At 37.6% G+C, this 22,223-nt stretch overlaps 1 protein-coding gene across 4 annotated transcripts in view; it reads left to right on the top strand.

Moving 5' to 3' along the window:
• The window catches only part of sox6 (SRY-box transcription factor 6), a 203,061-nt gene that overhangs the window by 5,797 nt on the left and 175,041 nt on the right, over positions 1 to 22,223 (top strand). For all 4 annotated transcript variants that reach the window (XM_088334368.1, XM_088334367.1, XM_088334369.1 and 1 more), the window contains one exon: positions 15,762 to 15,833. The gene's annotated coding sequence lies outside the window, so the exon portion shown is untranslated. The remainder of the gene's footprint in view (positions 1 to 15,761; positions 15,834 to 22,223) is intronic.

Here is a 22,223-nt window from a genome sequence, read left to right on the forward strand (position 1 = left end):
GCCTGTTCGCGCAAGAATGTAATGTTTGCTATGAAAAGCCACCAGCAAAATATTGCATTTGCTTGGAATCCCATTTTCACGCCCCCTATTTTGAAATTCAATCGCGTTTGTTACAAATTCCCGTGCGCGCCCAAAGGTAAACGCACACAACACATTCCAACATTTGGAATCAAAATGTAAACCTCAACATTGTCACTTTTATATACACAGGCCTGAAGGCAGTTTCTCAATTTCTGTTCATATGTAACTCATGTATCCAATAAAACAATACACAACCTTCAAGTGATCATTTCAGAATGCTTCAAAGATTGTGTTAATGTTCTTAACTGTTATCATATAATATGATTACCACAGTCATTTTAACATGTACATATTCAGTCAAAAAACTTGAAAGTAATCAAACATTGTTAGCTTTGCTAATACTGTATAACTTTCATTAACAGTTTAAGGGTCATTGTTACAAAGCAAGACTTTTTTTGTTTTTTTTTACAGGCGATCCTTATGTTGCTTGTCTTGCTCTAGCATACTCAAATTTCCAAATTTTTCGAAATGCAATAGGGGATCATTGTACCTTTTCTAATACAAGTATCTTCTGTCTATACAATTGCAGTTGATGTGGTTGGTAAAAGCTGCTTAACTGCCAGCTTGATCTGACATGAGATGTCAAATATGCTTAACGTGACTTGGCCTGCCAATCGGCCCTTTTCTCTCCTAATTACAACCATAAAGATGCTGGAGGCCATCTTTATTGGCAAAAGTAAGGTTTTTTGCATTCCATTTCACATCGCTATGTCAACATATTGAGGGTGGTGCAATATAATGTATGTATGAAACATACATAAAGCGATAAAGCTGTATACTACGGTTAATGTTCATCAGTTTCATCAGTGTTGGAATCATGCAAACATATTTTGCACAGTGCACGTTTTTCCATTCTGTATGTAGCCGAAGGGTTCAGTATTTTAAAAAAAACATTTTGTGAAGTCAACAACAGCATTATTTTCTAAATCGCACAATTTTACCCTCTCATTATGTATGGTCATCACCTGATTCAATTGTGATGAAGTGCCATGACTTTCCATGTTCATATAGAATACTCCTAACATATCAGCTTTTAAGGCAAGAAGTGGCTAGGTAAGAAAATAGAACACACAATGTTAATTAAGAACTAATGGGAGTGTGCAATAATAATTTGTTAAAGAGTGCACAGCCTATCAACGACCTTAATTAAATATTAGACTGCTTTAAGTTTATAAGCAAAGTGCAGATGTGGTGAGGAAAACCCAGAGTTAAGCCAAGAAGGAAAGTTCTGCCATAATCACTTTTTTGAATGGGACTAAAAAAGAGAAATCTTCTGAAATGATAGAGAAAGCTTGTGGTTTGGCCTGTGCTGTAAATTTCCCATGAGCCTCTTTGACAATCTGAGGGGATAGCCACTCTGGCACACGACACCAACCCACATAGAGAACACACACACGCACACACATACACAAAAAAGTCTGTTGAACAGCACATATGATTGGCAGATAAACAGAGAGGGTCTTAGACAGGAGGAGCTTGTTGTATTCTAAATCAGATATACTTAAAAAGCTTGCAGACTTTTGCTGATGTTAACAGAACAACACTGTCTGATGGTTAATAAATCACATTGTCTTGATTGATTTGATACACTATCTACAAACCAGTTGCAAATCTAATAAAAGTGTTTTGGAACCAACTATTTTACAAGTTAAACACTAATTATGATGTGTTTGCTGCAGCCTCTGGGGTTTGCTTGCTTTGCATTGTCTAAATAGCAGCACATGCCGATCCAAAACTATACATTAGCAAGCAATACATCAATGGTTTAAAACTGAGGCTTTGCACCACTTCCAGTAGTTCTACTCTTTAAATGTATATGTTTAACACAAAGTATTGGGTACGTCTGTTGCTCTGTCATTCGTCTGTTGTGCATTTTTCCGCAAATGTCATTCAAATTAGGTTGTTTGTGTATAATTGTTGCTACCGTTTGAAGCACGGAGAAAGTTACTGTCTTTGGTTGAGGCAAATATGATGACAGAATATCGACTGTTGTACAGCAGCCAAAGTTGGCCTGGAAAATATGGAACCGATTCCAACAGAACGTATATGAAGACAGAGTAGAAGAAGCACGGTTGGACTCTTCCAACACACATGGACGAAGCTGGTTGTGGTTGTGTGTCAACAGAGAGAAAAGCTTTATGTTCTTGGTTAGGGGTGGAGTTGAGGGTAGACCGGGGAGGTACTATGTTCCGCTTCGTTCTCAAAAAAAGCTAAATTTATTGGTTACCATCTGCAGGGTGGAGGAGTTTGGGTTATGGTCAGGCAAAAGAAAAGGCTTCTAATTAAACAGTCATCATTATCAAATTGTGGCCCGTGATGATCATCTCCAACACCGGTTGTCAAACATGAACATCATTGAGGCTTCGCTTCAATCCAATAGAGGCCTGAATTAGAATAGAAACAGCAAGGAAATCTGCTAGTAAGGATTTTCCCCCAAATCTTGGCAGGATAGTATCTACAAGGCCTCGTACCAAATCAGGTTTTAACAATTACCCGACATCAGAGAAACCAGTCAAGCCTCACCGCTGGCATTAGCTTTTGCCTGCTGTACTTTGGTCCAAAGCTTGGGCTAAGCTTTCGATAATTTCAATTAGCTTAAGAAGGTCTTCCTCTGCTGTGCCCGTCGTAAGTGAAACGCTCCTTTCCAGTTTGACAGCCTGTTAATATATTATTTCATGGTCTGATATGTGAGTGACACGGAGGCGCTGAGTGAGAATAGGGTAAAAAGCTTATTAGGTCCTAATTAGAAACCTGTGATTAGGAGGAAAGTGACTGTAATTAGGTGACCTGCAGATCATATGGCAACATTAATGGAAATTCTCAAGACGGGTTGTATTTGTCCGGTTTGGTTGTGTTGACTTGGGGACACTACACTTCCTGAAAACAGTTTATTGCCAAGAGCTACAAGTAGAGATTCTACTTCAGAAACAAGAAATCTGCTCACTTTGTCAGTAAAAGTGTTATTTGTTATGATTATTACTTCTTAAAAAGTTTTACTGACATGAAGATATTTGACAATATCAATTTTTCACAAGTCAGATAAGCATAGATATCTGCATTCTATAGTTTTTTTTAAACAAACATGAGCTACGGTCATGTTTGCTGAATACACGATTCCTCAACCTAGAAAAAACAATTATACTTTTAGACATTTGTACTGAGAAAACTAATCCCTGCAGCAGGGTAACTTTTGGAACCCCCCCCTCCAAATTGTAGATAACACTACCATATTGTGATGTATCAGTTATTTGATAAAACGAAAAAAAAAAGATCTAATCATAATCAAGCCCTAATAATGGAGATATTAGCTATAGATTTTCTTTATGGTACAATAAACTAGGTACCAGTAGGTTTTTTTTCCTTCCCCACAGATGTGCTGTTTGAAATCCATTGTTAGAGTATGCGGAGGGCAGAATATTGTGAGATTTGACAATTTCACAACTGACTTCTTTCTTAAAATGACACTAGCTTTCCTGCCTATAGCTCCTTTTGATTTCAGCAGTACATGCCTTTGCGCTCTGAGAGGTATTCGTAATAAGCTTAAACTCCACTGGATGCTTTGCTAAAAGGTGCTTATCTCTTCTATTAGAAAAAGGAGGGTGTAGGTGGAGGCTAATCTATTTTTCCAATTTCAAACTTTTGACCATTTGGCCACAGTTCCCCTTTAAAAAAACATCAAACGTGTTCTTCAGTGGGTAGTCAAACACATATAGCACTGTAAATGTTCACGGACACTAGGGAGAAGACAAGATCATCGATTCATGTATATTTTGTGATTTTATTTTTGGCCATTTTTAAAATTGATGTTTCTCCCCGGAATCGATTTTTTGACGTCATATCCGCTACAAAAATGCAAGAAAGCAGAAGTAAGTGGAAAATGGAGGAAGAAAATGAGCAACTAAAGCTGGTGCACAAAAATTTCAAATTCAAAGTATAGACACTTTTCGGTTTTTATACAGCTCCTCGGAAGTCGGAGCTAGACATGACCAAAACTGTCTGCAAACTTTGGAGCAGACCTGTATCCCACTGCGGTAACATGGCGATCATGGCCGTACTTCTTTTGTGCCATCACTCCGTTAGTAACAGTAACCAATCCAAACGACCCACAGTGGAAATGTCAGCTAGATGATTCACTGAGAAATCATCAATTATATCAAATCCAAATACTTATAGAATTGCCATTATTGAGAATCGTGATCTAAATCAAATTGGCACCTTAGTATCGGGATACAATCGAATCATGACCAAAAACATGACGTACACTGACACGTCTGCGGTGAATCACTCTGAAGAGGATCAACGTTGATTTGCCATGTTAAATAATGAGAAGCAATTGTAGAACAAGCCAAATGAACTACATTTGATCTTTCATGTCATCCACCTGTCATCCCTTTCAGCACCGTTAACGCCAACCTTATGTTGCTTCTTTCAGGTCAGCCACTTAGAGCAGGGGTCGGGAACCTTTTTGACTCAAAAAGCCTTAAAATCAAACCTATTTTTTTTTTTCCAGAGAGCCACACCGTACATTTTAAGGCAAAATAAAACAAAACCACCAAACCCACTCTCCAACTCTCCAGACAAAAGCTAATTTTTCAGGACATTTTACTTTACTGTGTGACATTTGATGATTTGACAAAATCTCTAAAATAAAAATAATGCTTGTGTCCCTTATCAATATAAATATACCACTTAATTTGACTCCCTCCCTCAATTCCTTAGGAGTGTTGAGGCTCATTTTGACCACCACTTTTGTCCTAAATAGTGGTTTCAAAACAAGGTGCGAGCAAAATTGTTTACATAGATATGTCACAAAATACTGCAAACGAGGATACCAACGTATTTAACTTCGGTGCAGATGGCACTGGGCAACGGGAAGAAACAGTGCCCGTGCTTTGTGTATAGCTCCGCCCATTCCTACAGCGCACCAAATAAAATTGCTCTGGATGCTTTGCTAGAGTTTTCGAATGTTTACGGTTCGGTCTTTGTGTTTCTTCATAAAGTCTCTAAACAGTGAACATCGTTTTTTTTTTTAAATGAGCTTACATACAAAGCAGCGGTCAGGTACCTATTGTTCGAGAGCTATATATGAGTAAACATGGCTCGGAAGACAAAATAGGACTTGCACAAATTTTTAACATGTTGCAAATATACCACTTAATTTGACTCCCTCCCTCAATTCCTTAGGAGTGTTGAGGCTCATTTTGACCACCACTTTTGTCCTAAATAGTGGTTTCAAAACAAGGTGCGAGCAAAATTGTTTACATAGATATGTCACAAAATACTGCAAACGAGAATACCAACGTATTTAACTTCGGTGCAGATGGCACTGGGCAACGGGAAGAAACAGTGCCCGTGCTTTGTGTATAGCTCCGCCCATTCCTACAGCGCACCAAATAAAATTGCTCGGGATGCTTTGCTAGAGTTTTCGAATGTTTACGGTTCGGTCTTTGTGTTTCTTCATAAAGTCTCTAAACAGTGAACATCGTTTTTTTTTTTAAATGAGCTTACATACAAAGCAGCGGTCAGGTACCTATTGTTCGAGAGCTATATATGAGTAAACATGGCTCGGAAGACAAAATAGGACTTGCACAAATTTTTAACTTGTTGCATCATGCAAAGCAATTGTCGCGCATGCGAAGCCTATACAATTCTGTCGCAAGGGTTTGGTCTTTTGTATATATATATATATATATATATATATATATATATATATATATATATATATATATATATATATATATATATATAATGCTTTATGGCTCTGTGGGTCAAAAAAGTTCCCAACCTCCTATACAAAGGATTATTTAGCGATGTACAACCAAAACAGGGTCTGTTGGTGTGATATCTTGACTGTTAACTGTAGTTTGGACTATGCCCTAAATACACTGGAGTGAACTTTACTAAGAATCATTGTTTTTTGGCTTCGCACGAGTTACATTCAGCTTCGCGTGCGACAATGCAGTAGATAATTGTGGACGTTCTATTTCATCTCCGAGCCGGATGTCCTCATGAAAAGAGCTATATATGACTCGTGAGCCATAGGTTCCCGACCCTTGACTTAGAGGGTATTCTGCTGCTCCACGCCACTGTATTCACTCCTTTGTGTTTGGGATCTCTGCAACATTGAGACAAATAAGACAAATTAGACTGTTCGGAATTGTGGTGCTCTGTGTTTGACAGTTCTATATCTTTGGCTGGATCTTAATTAAATGGTTGTACAGATTCCCTCCTGCTGTCAGTCTGCATGGTTTTACAGCTTCTTGTACTATTTGCTAATAGGCTCACAGGGCATGATGGAGCTATAATAACTGCTGGGAAATGTTTTTCTAACTCTTCTTCTCCTCCTCTAAATCCACCTTGTACACTGAAATATAGCATACATGGCACACGCTGTGATGTCAGTTGTTATTGCTGGACAACATGAAGCAGTAAATGTGGGATTATTTTCCGTAATCTTCCGTAAGCATTATGTCACACAGGCAACATTGTAGCTCTGTTGGCTGTAGAGCAATGTTGGCTTCCTCCTTCCCTTGTCCTGTTTCAGTCCAGACTATAGATCTGCTTTATTCCCATTTCCTTTCCTTGTGCTTGACTCAATGGACAATGGTCCTGTAGCCCAAGTCATATAATGGAAAAAATGTATCCACTCAAAAGCACAAACTAATAGGGACCGGTGATATTCAGAAATATTTTATGTTGGGGTGTTGGTAATAAACTTTAAGAAGCTGTTGTAAATTCAAAACATTAACAGCAGCCATTCATTCTCTTTTCTGTATGATTGTTAAGCTTGTGCCAGTAGCTGAGGATCCATTAGAGAGCCTCTTGTTTTTCCCTCTAATTAAATTTCCCTTTAACATTTGCTGGCAGGAACCTCTTACCTTGTTTGACTTATTTATTGCCTGACTCTTGAGGTAATTTGACCTTTTATTTCAAAGGTTCTTTTTTAATCCAGAAGAGGAGTGTTAAACTCAATTAAGAAAGTGATCAGTGGCTCAAACATTGAATTTGTTTTTTTTGAAGGGAACAGCCGAGACGAGTTGCGCTCGTGGCCCCCTTGTCCCTTACCGCTCGCCCTGGCACCCCGGGGGCAACAAGGAGGGAGGGATGAGGAGAAGGGTGGGGTTGACACGAGCGATGAGAAGAGGAGAATAGGGAGACCAAAGTGCCCTACAGTTCCTGCCATGTCGCAGAAGATTTGTTTCCTCCTTCTAAATCATTGCCCTCTTTAGAAGATTACAGAGACACAAATATTCTCACTGGCCCCTTTAAATGCAATCATTTGTATTTTCAAATACTGCTAATATTTGTAACTTTTGTCAATAAGCAAAATAGTGTGCTTTACGCTTTTTTATTTTATTTGACCCTTAGCGTGTCATTCACTCAAACATATCCATTTTTTTATAAAAGACTGAACACAAACATGCAAAGGAATGATCTCACCTACTAGAGCGAAAATATTTTCCACCCCAGCGCTCGGTCGGAAAACAATTATTGGTCAACCTAGGATTATGTTTGCACACTAATGAAAGTTTTTGGTGGAATAATATGCCCCACCTAAATTGTGCCCAATATTTCTTCTCGAGGAAAAAAAACGCACCATTTTCAGAAACAACTGTCTTGTTGTAACCTGATCATTTATGGATCAGTTGTTTCCTTTCTGCTTTAATTTGCCATGTGATTTATTTTCAGTGCACCGCAGTTGAAAAATGTTCACACTAAGCTGTGCCAGAAATAGGGCATGATTTGTATGCAGAATCTTGAGTCACTGGTAACTGTCATGCACGTCGGTACAACTGCCTATTGTTTAATTGCTTCTGATCTCTGCCATGTCCAATTTGTGCAAGAAAGAGATCTGTGTACTTCTTTGTTAACCCATAAACAACATAAGCAACGGTTGTACTAACCAGCTGTTAGTCTGGAATCTTGAAACGAAAGAAGTAGATTTCTATTTATTGATGATGAAAGCTATTTTTTATAGCTGGTGTCTAAGATGACTGCAGTCTGGGTTGTGCAGGTGGGTTGCCCTAGAGAGCACGGTTCATGTTATTGTCAGGTTTTGGAAAAACTTTGGTCGTGATTGGGTAAGCATCGTTGGGGAACAACGGAACGGGCTCTGCGGGTGAACTACTGTAACTGGTATTACTTCATTTGCTTCTCTGCTATTTAATACAAGATTAAGTATATATGTTGTCTGTCAAGTCAAGTCAAGTCATGTTTATTTGTATGGCCCTTAATCACAAAGAGTCTCAAAGGGCTGCACAGACCACAGATTATTGCAAACCACAGACTATTTTGACAACTTCACCTGATCTAAAACCTACATGAGGGCAAATAATACACATATACAGTCAACATTAAATATAGGTTATTCATATGCCTTAGAATAGAAGTGTGTTTTAAGCTTAGATTTAAACATTTCCACTGAGGTTGCAGATCGAATCTCAGGGGGAAGAGCATTCCACAGCACTGGGGCCAAAATGGAGAACGCTCTCGAACCTGCGGATGTAATAGACACAAATCAATGAACAAATAGTGAATATTTCACCCACATGTTTTGTTGTTCAGAATAGCTGCCCTGTAATCCAAAAATGTAAACATGCTTGTGTATTTTAGCAGCTAAAAAAGTGGAAAGAAGCAAAGTAATTAGAGTTATTGGATTATGTGTTTTTGTTTGACCGTATTTATTGGCATTTTGATGTTCCTTTCTTCAGAAAAAGCTGAAATGTAAGTTTTGAATGACACCTTTTGCACACTACTTATATTATGATACATACACTACTCTTGGAATGTCTTAAACAATTTATAATTATAACATTTGTAAATGTATTACCTTCGGTTAAATGATCCTAGTAGTCATTTCTTAATATGCAAGTATTAATATATAAGTATAAATGAAACATGAAATTAATTTCATTTGGATTAAAATTGTATTTATTATCATTTTATTATAACTTGCTGTTTAAAGCAGATGCTAGTAGTATGCTACAAAATTGTATGTTTATTTGTTTCCACATATACAGTATATTTTATATAATGTTGGTACATGTGTGTGGCTGCGGACAGAGTGATGCCCCCGCTGATTCTGCTCGTTGAGCCCTTTTGTCCATCACCACTCAGTGTGCCCGCCTCCTCTGGAGACTGTCAGCTTTCTGTAGTTCGCCTCCACAAAGACCTGGCCTCTTTTGAGGTGTTAAAAACTTCCATTATGCATTTCCCTGGACAAAAAAAAATGCCAAGCCCATTTTAGTCCAGTAGCAACACAGGCGTACATTGTGGCCACGCTCCTCCAGCATTCATTTCACAGATTCTAAAACCAGTATGTGGTGAACAGGATTTGAGGGGCTAAAGTGCCCCGCGAGGGCCAGGCGATAAAAGGGGAGAAACACCGGCACACAGTAAACTAGAAGATGGGCTCAGGAAAATAAACACATTACCTGGGTGGGAGAGGGTGAGCGACAAAAAGAGATGTGTTATACTCTTTCACCCACACAAACACACAAACACTGATAAAATAGACAAGGGCAAAATAAAGTATCCGTGTAAAATTTAGAAATCAAAAGAAACTGCCTCATTGGTTTACAAGGAAGACAGGATGCTTCCTATGTGGCCTGTCTTTACACTTTCTTGAAGAAAATGTGGGGGAATCAAATAGAATGAGTTGAATTGCACTGAATTGTTGACCGTCAGGAGCACTGGGACCAAAATATTCTTATTATTTAACTTAAACAGGGAAAAATGTAGTAACTTAGTAGAGGAGCACATGAAAGGTTCGACCAGAACGCTACATCTTAACCTTCTCCTTCAAAAAAACATGTCGTGGGTGCTCTTCTTCCTTCTGCTTGACTTTGGCACTATAGCCAGAAATGCTAATCCCAATTGTACCCTCGACAAAGATAGTTTCACCAAAGTGTCACTCCGATCGACATTCCTGACACATTGGTGCAAGACGTTTTTGTGAGTGTCTCGTCTGTGGTGGCTCAGTGTTAGGATGAGTTCATTCACAGAGGAAAAGATGAAAAGGGGATACAAGAGAGGTTACATAGGTACTGACAGTTAATGTTGTGCCAGTGAATGAACCAGCTGTTTGCATGGGACTGATCTGTTTATAACACTGAATAACTTCAAAAATGGGTTAAAGCTGGAAGTATGGATAAAAAGTTGTAGTGGGTATAAAAAGTATGTATATGGCAATTTTTTAACAAAACCTTCAACTTCCTGTGTTGCTTCCTATAAACTATGCAAAAGAATTGTTAGAAATACTAGCATCATTTCATAAATAGCTGCAAATTGCTTTATGAACATCACATTTGGACACAACTATAACTATCAACAATATTACACGGTTGAAAAAAAATATTGTTAGTAGTACAAAATATTCCTTGGGCTTGAACCCACACATTGATTTTTTTGATTGATTTTACCGGACCAAATAATTTGATTGGCCAGTAGCGTAATTGTAAAGGCTTCAAAGTGGACCTCTATGAATTGTATGGAAGTTATAAATATTTTAGCAAAACAAATTTTGCATGACACATGTTGAAAGAAAATATGTTGTAACACTTAAAGGGATCCATTTTTTATGCTTTGCAAAATAACCCTTGTCGTGACTTTTTATAATACTTAATTTACAGTGGGGGTTTTATGTCTATTTCTATATTTGACTACAACATACACAGTTCTTCATTTTCCTTTATATTAAATGAAACATTTAATTTACCAAACAAAAAGTGATATTTTTCGATTTGTATTTCTTGTTTCTGCTCTTAAACTTACATTGTTGCTTAAAAAAACACATCAGGAAATCCAGCGCATCCCACACCAAACACACACTAAACTGCAATCTTTCACAAAGCCCTACAAGAGGCTTCAGTTCAAACAGCAATCCCAGGAGGCTAAGCGTTTGCTTGATGTCTACTTTAATGATACATGAACATTTTCAACATGGGAGGTGCAAGTACAAAGGGATGGCTTTTGCCTATGTTTTGGTAAGTCGTTCAAAATATCCATCCATTATCTAAACCACTTATCAGCAGTGTCTGTGAAAAGTTGGGTTAAAAGAGACATGCACACTGAAAATGCCATAGCTAGCTATAATGTACTAAAGGTAATATTCCTCCATTTCATATTGATAGTGCATTTTACAAAGTTCAACTTACTTACAAGCATATTTTTGGAATTAGGAATATGTCAGTGAACCCCAGCAATCCCTACTTGAACTTTTTAGTTCAGATGGTAAAAGTCCAATGCAGTATCTAAATATTGAGCTAATTTGAGTCTAGGTCCGTACTGGAATTTAGACTGAGTGTGTATACATTTTGGGGTCATATTGGTTCGGGTTTATTGTGTCATCTGATTCATGATGTTGCTGCTAGTGACTGTGACTGCTCTGTTCATCATGCATTAAGAAATAAATAACAATTAGCCTTAAGTCTCCTTTTGAAAAATAAGATTAAAAATAAGAAGATGCCAACTATCCATGATGATGATTTATTAAAAACACAGCAATGGCAGAAAAATAGAATTTAGCAGCCAAACAAACAATTTACCATACAGCCTTTACACTACAATCTTCACGTTTTGTGCATTAATGTTAAAACATCAAACACGCATTCATTCAATCAAAATATTCCATGCACGCTGATAAAAATTCACAATGTCATAATCATAATGTTTTAACAAAACAAAAGACACAAACAAATAAAAATACCTCATTGAGGTCCCCCAAGATGCCTGATTGTTTATTAGTTGTCTTTTCTGGGGATTAACCAGGCGTTAAAGTCCTTCTTTATAAACAAAATGAAGCAGTTAATCTGAATCCAGGAAATCACACTTTTGCAGCTCAGACTCATGCAAAACAGCTCTCACAATTGAAAAAAACAAGTGTTCTATTTGGTTACTTTTGCAATTCTCTCTTTGGTGAGCTACAGTGGCACTCAAAGGACAATAGTCAACCACCAAAGTCCGTACAAGATTCCCATAAAAAGAACAATCACCACTTCACACACAACAACCTATATAACATCAAGGATTATTTAATAACTAATACTTAATTGGATATGAGTTCCGAAAATGGAATATGAATAAAAGGCAGATTAGGTAGTTTTACTGAAACAAAAATGAAAAACCTACAAGGACTATGTGTTTTTTTACTATTAGCATTACAGATACATTGATATTGTTGACATCATTAGTAACATTGCTACTTGCTTGACTCCTATACCTACCCCCAAACAAAAAACAAAAACAATAACGGGTAAATAAAAAAAGCTCAATTTTCCTTAAAATTGCATGAATATTTGGGCACATTTCTGTTATATCGTAATGGCAGGTATTGGCCCCATGCCGATTCCAACATCATTACCCTTCGATCCGTGCAGAAATATTTACTTGGACAGCACTCCATCAGCAGAACTGGAAGGGGTTGTTAGATAACATAACATGAATCACAGCAGACTTTTGTCATGATTTAACTTCGCGTCAGAAAAAAAATGTCCGGCAAAATCCCCTCCCACCTTCTCAAAGATTGTTTGAGGTACACCCTTGCTCACAGCACACTGTTAAAAAATCGGTAACGCCGTAGTACTCATGCAGCTAGAGAAATATAACTTTGAATGTGGTACCCAGTGTTATCTTCAAGTAACTAATGCAAAAAAATGATTTACTATTTTATTAGAAAAAGTGTTTTGACAATTGGTTTAGAAAACTGAGGTGAAACCAATAATTTGCCCTTCACTGCAATTGTTTTTAACAAGTCCCCAGTCCTCTAATTAGGAGCCCTTTAATGTTTCCTGCCTGTAGGTCTAATTCACAGCAGGAAAAAAGCAGCTGCATGCTGCTGCAATAGGCCAGTTGACACAGACTCTTATTACTCTGCAGGGATTGCAGCATTTCATTATCGCATCATTTGAGCTTTTTCATTATTTGCAATTATAAATTCCTTTGTTGTTATCTCTCAGTCATATAATTGACATAATAGATTCATGAATAAGAAATAAATTTCCTCATTTATTATTTCCCCTATTGTTCTCAATTACCATCAGGCAACGAGTTCAAGGGTCGATAAACTCTGTGTAATTACGAGCGCTCCCGTTTACAGAGCCAAAACAGGAATTAAGCCTACAGTCACAAGTCTGACAAGGCTCGTCTATTGAATTACCATCCATGTTGTGTGCACTTTCTCAAGCCAGAATGAATAGCTGGAACACAAGTTAATCGTGTGAATGCAGAGGTGGGTGGTTGCAGCTGAAGCACAGCTCCTAACAGTGAAATTGTGCGCGCTCGGAAGGCCGATGCCCTATTCATGCAACGGCTTTCTATTGAGCCAGGGTCAGTCCTGGCTCCCCTCTCCTTCATTGTCACCTTGAGCCTCAAGGCTACAACATTCAGACCTGTCTGGAGCTCTTTGCCTTTATCTTCTTTCTTGTGTTTATCATCCAGCTGCCCACACACAGACTGATAGCAATGAGCCGGCCACATTTGTCGGACTCTTGTCGTTGATGACCTACGGGCTGCTGGACGTGGTGTGATACTGATGTGCCATGGTGCAAATTAGTGCCGGATCAGTTAAGCGTGACCTTAAAAAACCCTTGGCCTTGCTTAATTGGCAGTACTGATGCATCCTAATTGCATAAATCAGCTGGTAATGAGTTGGTGGTTTATTGTGGAAAAACAAGATAATGCGATAGAATCAGCTGAAAATAGTTAAGGACATTTTATCTGGTTAGATTGGTGACCTGATTCTTGTTTTTGCAATCTTTCAGGAGAAGCCACATATGAGTAATACAAGAAAAACTCTAATGTTCATTTTAAGTGTGCGCATAGGTAAAGTTTTCTTTTTTTCATCTCTTTTTTTTAAACTAACTTAAAAAAATAAGATATTCCAGCCATTGTGCTGTAAAATGTAGACAACTGTCAGCCAGTTGAAGTAGCCCCTCTCATTCTCATTTATACTCGGACAAAAGGAGTACTTATAATACAAACACAAATTATATTGCCAAAAACATACTTTGTAGGGAGGTAAACTGCTTAATTTCCTGCCGAAATCACACTGTACCCTTCGATTGAGATTCTGTGTGTTAAAACATTGCAGAGCAAGATGGAAATGTTAAAAATCTGTTCAGATTATTTCAAAGCATTAACTTGGGTTCAGAAATATTTTATGCCACAAGCTCTGGAATTTATCTGACACACCACAAACACCAAGAGGCATGAATACATTTGCAGCCATATGGTTTTCAACATTTGAGTTACTGATGAGCAGTATTGGTGGTGTTACTGAGAAAAATAATCATTCAAGGGTTACTAGTTACTTCATTTACAGGATTGGGTAGGGTTACTTTAACTTGATTACTTTCAAGTACTTTTGGATTACTCCAATACCAAATATGCTGATAAAAGACAAAAGAAACTAAATATGGAAAAAATTATGACTCACAACATGTGGTAAGCGTTCTCTCCTGGCTTTGATCTCTTTGATCTCAGGCAAAACTAATATAAAATGCGACAGAAACAAAATGAAAATAAATCCAAACAGCTTGCCAACATCATTTTTGCCGTTCCATGTATTCCGTTTCTCCCCAAGCCTGCACAAAATTTAGTAATTTATTCATATTTAGTTTATTTTGTCTTTTATTAGCATATTTGGTATTGGAGTAATCCAAAAGTAATTGAAAGTAATCAATATAAAGTAACCCTACCCAACCCTGTATCATTTATAAAGTCATTACGTTAACCCCAAGATTACTGATACCCAAAAGTAGTGCATTACTCTGAAAGTAACTATCTAGTTACAAATTACTACATATCCTTGCATTAAAGCCGAGCGCCTAAAACTGCTTTAATGTAGACACAATAAAATAATGGAATAAAACCGTACACCAACCTGTGTAAGCAGTGAAGCCTTTATATTTCTTAGCTGGTACCTTCAGCCGAGACATTCCATATCTGTTTAGGCTTCGAATCACTTGAATATTTCATTCACCATTTCGAGGTACTGTCCAAGACGTTTTCTTTTTTTCCTCCAGGCATGGTGTATTGCAAAAATAGTTTTTCCAAATTAAAATAGCAAAATTCAGCTCACTTTTACTGTAAATTCTGTGCTTAAATTTGCCACATTGATTTCCTTATTTCTGCATAAACCATGCACATCCCGAGGCACCGACTATCATTCACTTCTGTAGACACACAACAAAATATGGGCATATAAACTGACCCCCTGATTTCAGTATTTCATTTTAAAGTTGTAAATACGGCTTGGATGTGAGTATATACTTTAGGGGAGAGTATCTCATGACCATACTTACAGTACTCGTTACCGAGAAAATAATTGCATTCCAGGAAAGCATTCCTTTGTAACACTTCAGTTTAATATACATAGAGCACAGAAATAGGTTTTACAAAGAGAAAACAAGCGTGGTATTATAAAGTGACCTTGAAGCCAACAGTCACCATGGCCCCGATTCTTTTTTTTCTTGTTCTTTGTCTGTTTGTTCTAATGTCGGTAAACACTGTTATCAAAGTGCCATGTGGTTTCAAAACCATGTACTGTGTTCCTGTTATATTCTTCACTCACGTGTATTTCAACACCAGTTGCTTCTAAAAGTAATTTTTGGAGGGCTTTTCAATCTAATATTACCATTAATGATGCCACTTTTTTTCCTCTATGTATGCTTACATTTCAGGTCATTTACATGAATTCGAAATCAACGTGCCAGTGAGAAGCTGGGGACTGGGGAGTGAGTCTTTCAGTTTTTGTAAGTATCAATTTGCCTCTAAGGATGTTCTGTTCCTGACACATGCCTCATAGTCTCCTGCTGTTAGTCACCCACATGAAACACCTGCAGCAAATGAGCTGGACAATTGAAGCGTTACAAAGAATGCACAATTACATACTTTTAGAAAAGTAACTTTAACCAATGAATACTACTATTGATATATTTTAAATGTTTATTATTCCCCTTTAATGTAATCGTATGTTCAGAGGAGTCACGTTGTGTTGTAGACTTTCTGCTAAAATGTTTCATGCTAACACTCAATGAAAACTCAGAGTGAGTGTGGCAACCATAAATATCTAATTGTATTTGAGTGTAGTTTTCGTTATTTTTGTTTGACAGCTTTCTCAATGCTGACAATGCAAACTTTTGAGTACTATCTGGTTTAGAGTTTTGTAGGGAATTTTGTTTTTACAGTCAGGCATTTTCCGACATTAGAAATACCATTGCCTTTCAATTCTAAAACATGTAAAATGATAGTGAGTTGAACACAAAGCCCTCACGTACAGAGATTGAAAATGAATACAAATTCAGAGATCCTATTTGATATCATTTAAACCGTTATATCCTAATAGTCCATCACGTCACTCAATTATGCCCTTGCACTATTGACATTGAATTGGATTGAAATATATATTAAAAGCTCACTGTATACAATTGACAACTACGTTCAGCAGCCAATCATTCGTTTCCTATTTCTCTTTTACATTTTAATTGGGATTGTCCTCTTCAAAACGTATGCTGTGACAAGTGATTGAAAGCTGAAAACCAACAACTTGGTGAGTTTGACCTGACAATTGTTTTTAACTTTGACGATCTGAGTTAACTCAATGATAAACATAAACTAATTGGTTTAGGCATCATTATTGCACAAGAACGTGAAAGTTTCGCTTGAACCTAATAAATCGTCCTCATCGTGCATCTGACAAATAGATCTCTGTTTTGCATGATATACGATCTTATAATGAAGTCGTTAAAGTAAAATATGCTCTCAGTGAATTAGATGCGGCGTTGTCTTGCCTCGCTTTACAGTGGTGATTAAACCTAGACGATATTGAGTCGCAGCAAAAGGATCTAACCTCTAGGTTTATTGTTATTATTTAAATGAATGATAAACATGATTTATTTGACGAATAAAAATCCAATATAGATTTGGCTGCTGTCCTGTATCCCAAGGTATGATCTTGTTGCGTGTAAGACAGAGTTCACTTAGTCGCACTATACGGTGAAAAGCAGGAGTGAAGAACACGCCATTAATTTCCTCGCTACCCCAGCTGTGGAAAGTAATGCATAACTAAAAGTCTGCTTAAATGAATTAATGGCTTCAACCATGAACTTTTCTCCCAAAACGCCATGAATCGTCCCTGACTGATAATGCACCGCGACCCTGGAGCGTGCAAGTCCCTGTTGCCTTTCGAGTAGCCATTTAATTGATTTGCAAATTATTTAAAGTTTGTGGTGCCCAGGGGAGCACTCGTCTCTAATGCTGGCCCATTTTGAGAGTCGTTACGGAATTGTGGCAATAAGAGAACTTAGATGAGTATGGTGATGATAAACATGTGAAGGAAGTATTATATTCTAAAACTCTGCATGTGAAAACACATCAAAATAAAACTCACTAATGGTGCTAAAGTAATAAAAAAAACATTTTACATCATTTTCAGGGCCCAGAGTTCACTCCTACTCACATACTCAAGAGTGGTGTTGCTTCTACCAGCAAAAGTTGAGCATAATAATTGCAATGTTTAGTTACATACCTTGTAAAGCAAACTAGTGCTTGGCTTTAGAGTGCCTCATTTTCGTTCCGAGATGCCATGTCAAAGAGAGAAGGCAGAAGGAAAGAGAAATAAAATAAATTAGTGTGATGATGCAGTATCAGGACATGTACATGTTTGTGTAAATTTAAAAGTGACTGCCTTGGTCTGTGTCATATGTCCTGGAACCCGTGGTATAGAGACATTTGTTTATTTATTAGATATATTTGTCTGTAACAAAATAACAAGTTGTACAAATAAAAATACTGGACACAGAATTGATTGTCATTATACAATAGTACAACAAATTTGGAGGGCTTCCTCTTGTAGATGTAGAGAGCGGCCTGCTAGCTGCACGCTAGCATCGGAGATCCTTGGGTGAGCCAGGTCTCAGTGATTAAAATACAACCGTTACTTTCTTTTCAACGAAACGAGCTGCTAAATAGTAGCTGTCACCGTGCTTTACATTTTGTTTTGGTGCACACATTGAATTGGGCGCCTGCTCTATTGTCTGACTGACAACATACACCAACCTATCACCGTCGCGCACACAGACCGAACACACACACATACACACACACACACAAACACAGCGTGCCCTGGTGGTAGAATCTCCTGCGTGTTGTCTGCTGCTGAACACATTGTAGAGTACAATAAAATTCCGTGAAGTATCGAAACCGCAAGAAGTAATCCACAATAGCGCAAGGGATTACTGTATTTTTAAAAGCCTCATTTTTTTGCTTCCCATGCTAACATTTATATATTTATTTATAAATTTAGCAGGATTTTCTGCAACACAGATTTCTCAGGTTTGTCAAATTTAAGACACATTTCATTTAGAAAAAAAACACACACAACTATATATCTTTATAGTACATGCATTCAAAATTACAGATCATGTACATATCATATTAAACAGTATTAAAGTTTTGAGGTAAGTCCTTTTGTTTTCACAATTTTTGAACAAATTAATGCAAAGGTGTCTACAATTTTCATTTCAATGCCGCCGCTAAGAAATCCCTTCGTTAATATCGAGGACCCTCTAATCTTGAGCCATTAGCAACTGCTGTCATTCATACACACAGTGTCGGCCTGATTTGAAAATGAAACGAAGATAGTTGTTTCTGGTCCCTCGGCTTCACTCATTGCCATAAACATATGCTCTGTGCCCCGCTTCTCTCCATCTTATTTATGACTTTAATTTGTTGTGTGTGCTGCGCAAGAAATCAAATTTAATCCAATCCTCCCAGGGACGCTGTCATATAATAACATGGTAATTTCTGTGTATCCTTTTGAAAAATGAGGAAATTAATTCCTCCTGACATGTTCTAATTATTCCAGTGTGAACGGTAGATGGGCTCCCCTATTCCCTCCATCCTTCCCCCCCAGACCCTCCTAAGTGTCAGTTGCTGACGGGTGGCGAGGTGCTAATGCTGACCAGCAGCGCGTTTAATTTGAAACATGGGCAGACACCTTTCAACACACCTTGCTAAATGTTGGAGTGGCTCACACAAATTAATTCACTACTCATCTGACAGTGCTGACTGAGGTGTGTGTATCTATATCAAGAGTGTTTGTGTATGAATGTACTTGGGAATCAGTCAGTGAGGTCAATAGAAAATGACTGACACCAACAAAAGTGTGCATACATTTCGTGAATATATGCCTTTGGGACTTGAGCATTTTTGCCAGACTAAGGATTACTATTCTCGTGTGAATTTTGTGTTTGGACTCCTTCTTCGGAACTAATGGGATCGTTTCACACGTGCCACAACTCTAGTGAAAGCCTGCAAAGGCATTATTTAATTAAACTGTCATCAAGCAGGCTTTAAAATGTCATTTTATTGCAACATGTGGACAGTTGTGGCAGAAATGTGTCCAATAATATCAAATCAATGTGCAATTTGCTTACCAACTTTTGAAACCCAACATTCTGCTCATATCCTTGTTAAATTTCTAATTATTCAGCTAAGCAAATAGTCATGTGTATGCTTTTTAGCACCATGTGTGAACATAATTTACAATAAGTATTTACTAAGACCACCCAAAATTCCTAAGTGATGACTGCAAGAAGGAAAATCATCTTTATACAAACTCTCTTTGTGTGAATTCTTTTAGCTATTGATATATATTGTTATTTAATTAACAAAGCAAGCCGGCAATAAGGTATTATGAAGGGTTTAGAATCCCTCCACTTAGGTGATGTGATTTGGTTTTCAATATGTGGGGTGCAAAAACACTTAAGGATGATTTTATTTTGTTAAGCTCAGAGGAATTACGATTCAATTTGATATCGTATGACTCCCTTGCATGACAATGTTAACTTTTGTTGTTATCGTTTTACATATTCTAGATATTCTAAAAAGACTCACTTCTTTTTTTGTCATCTTTGATTTTTTTGCATAAATGTAATGGTTGCAAACAAACTGCAGAAAATGCAAAACAAATAATACAACAACCCAAAAATTTGATATACATCTTTTTAAAGTAGTAGTGACAATGTATTTGAATTAAAATGCCTTCACCATTGCCCTTAAACATATATATCTACAGTGAAAAAATATATCTGAAACGCACTTTAATATTCTTCAAAGTGAAAAGATTCAATTCCGTCTTACTCTAAACATTTGCAAAAAACAAATTGGGAGAGAAACCCATATTTTAAACCTTTAATTGTTCATTAATTAAAATAACAGACCAATTTTAAATGCTAGGAACCTATGGGTCCAAAAACAGAATTTGTAGTAGCATTACTGTAGATTTTCTTTTAAGATTGGCACGGGGAGTGAGTGGCTAGCCCGTCAGCCCCATGGTGCAGAGGTCCCGGGTTCAATTCCAGCTACCGGCCTCCCTGTGTGGAATTTGCATATTCTCTTTGTGCCTGCGGGCCTGGTTTGACTGCGGCCACTTCAGTTTCGTCCAACATTCAAAAAACATGCATATAAGCTTGATTGGCGGCTCCAAATTGTCCCGATGTATGAATGATCGAGTGAATTGTCTGTCTGTGTGTGCCCTGTGGCCGGCTGGCAACATGTTAGCGGTGTCCCCTGCTCAATGCCTGAAGATGGCTGGGATGGGTTCTAGCACCCCCACGATACTAGTGAGGAGAGGTGATGCAAATAATGAATGGATGGATTCTATTAAGATTTGATTTCCAGCAGATTATGTCAAAGGAATATTAGTAATTAAAATAACCAAACAGACGAAATGTAAACAATTTGTGGAAAAAATGTATGATTTCAACAGAATTGTGTTTTGACAATAAATTGAAAGTGAACTATGAAATATTTAGTTCTATATGTTGTATTTTATCCATTCGCTTGTGAGCAAAGGTTTCATTTCATGTAGTAAACTAAGTAAATAAAAATTGCCTAAAAGAAGTAGGGATATGGTTATCATTTCTAGAGTTAAGGGGTTCAATGCACCATTTTTTCCGGGTACCAGACCTTAAGCGCCGCTCACATTACAAAAACTTTGCCCAGGGTTTATTGAAACCTAAATTGTCCATACTGAGTGTCATAGTGAACAGTTTTTGTGCCGTGCCATGGGTTTAGCAGCCAGTCAATGGGTTCCCTACGTCTCACAAGTTGGTTCATATAAAATCCAGTTGATTCATAAACCAAAAGGGAGGAACAGTAAATAAAATAAATTGTTACACAAAGTACTCCTGAGTACTGTTGACAGTACATGCACGCCTCGGTAAGAAGGAATGTGTTTTCATTTTAAAGCTGAATAGCATCTAAGCAGTTAAGAAAGGATGAGGAAAATAGATAAACAAAACTTAGTGAGCATTGAAGTTGTCTTGAAACCACAGAGCAGTAATATGATTTTATATATCATATATATACAGTGGGACCTCGGTTATCGCGGTTAAATGGGACCAAAACCACTTGCGAAAAGTGAAAATCCGCAAAGTAGTGGCGCCCCTTCAATAAAAAAAAAAAAAGTTTTTTATTTTATTTTATAATTATTATTTTTTAGACCTGCGAAGCTCTGAACCCGCGAACGTGGAACCACGAAGTAGTGACGCCCCTTCAAAAATGCTTTTTTAAATTATTTTACAGTTGTCAGCTGTAGCAACTTTGCTGCTTGCACCGACCTTCTTCGGAGGCATAATTAGGGGCTAAAACACTCCTGTCACCGATATTATAAGCTAAAGCGAAAAGAAGTGCGCGCGCACGTCATAACAGTTCTTTACGAGGGGTGGGGGCAATCTACACGATCTACACCGGTACGCCGCTCAGCATCGCACCCTAGCGTACCGGCGTTCGAACTCCGATTTTTTGAACGAAAAGCGAAGCAAGAATTTCTCGAAATTTTTGCTCGAGAACCGATTTGTTCGAACTGAGAGGCGTTCGAAAACCGAGGTTCGACTGTATTTTATTATTATTACTTTTAGACCCGGTTAATGGGGACCAAAACTACCCGCAAAAAGTGAAAATCTGCGAAGTAGCGACACCCCTTCAAAAATGCTTTAAAAAAAACAAAAAAAAAATTCATTTTTTTAAAAAATCATTTTATTTTATAGTTATTATTTTTTAGGCCTGCGAAGCTCTGAACCCGCGAACGTCGAAGCGCGAAGTAGCGAGGTCCCACTGTATATATGTGTGTGTTTGTG

The sequence above is a fragment of the Urocampus carinirostris genome, chromosome 4 (genome assembly GCF_059441175.1).
Source record: "Urocampus carinirostris isolate Australia breed hairy pipefish chromosome 4, RoL_Ucar_1.0, whole genome shotgun sequence".
In the NCBI taxonomy this organism is placed as follows: domain Eukaryota; kingdom Metazoa; phylum Chordata; class Actinopteri; order Syngnathiformes; family Syngnathidae; genus Urocampus; species Urocampus carinirostris.